The sequence below is a fragment of the Myotis davidii genome, unplaced genomic scaffold, assembly GCF_000327345.1.
Source record: "Myotis davidii unplaced genomic scaffold, ASM32734v1 scaffold766, whole genome shotgun sequence".
NCBI classification, from domain to species: domain Eukaryota; kingdom Metazoa; phylum Chordata; class Mammalia; order Chiroptera; family Vespertilionidae; genus Myotis; species Myotis davidii.
Genome location: NW_006296846.1, coordinates 543592 through 544209, shown reverse-complemented (window position 1 = coordinate 544209; position 618 = coordinate 543592).

The window sequence follows — 618 nt, the reverse complement described above, 5'->3', positions numbered from 1 at the left end:
GACTGGGTCAGCCACTATGGAAGACAGTATGGAGGTTCCTCAAAAAGCTACAAATGGAACTCCCATTTGAACCTGTGATCCCACTTCTAGGAATATATCCCAAGAAACCAGAAACACCAATCAGAAAGGATATATGCACCCCTATATTCATAGCAGCACAATTCACGATAGCTAAGATCTGGAAACAGCCTAAGTGCCCATCAGTAGATGAATGGATTAGAAAACAGTGGTACATCTACACGATGGAATACTATGCTGCTGTAAAAAAGAGGGAACTCTTACCATTTACCACGGCATGGGTGGAACTGGAGAGCATTATGCTAAGTGAAATAAGCCAGTCAATGAAGGAAAAATACCACACGATCTCACTCATTCATGGAACTAGAGACCATTATAAACTTTTGAACAATAATAGATACAGAGGCAGAGCAGCCTCAAACAGATTGTCAAACTGTAGCGGGAAGGCCAGGGAGGGTTGGGGGGCAGGAGGCAGGGGGGTAAGAGATCAACCAAAGGACTTGTATGCATGCATATAAGCATAACCAATGGACATAAGACACTGGGGGGTAAGGGAGGCCAGGGGATTGTCAAGGGCTGGCGGAAAAAGGGACACATACG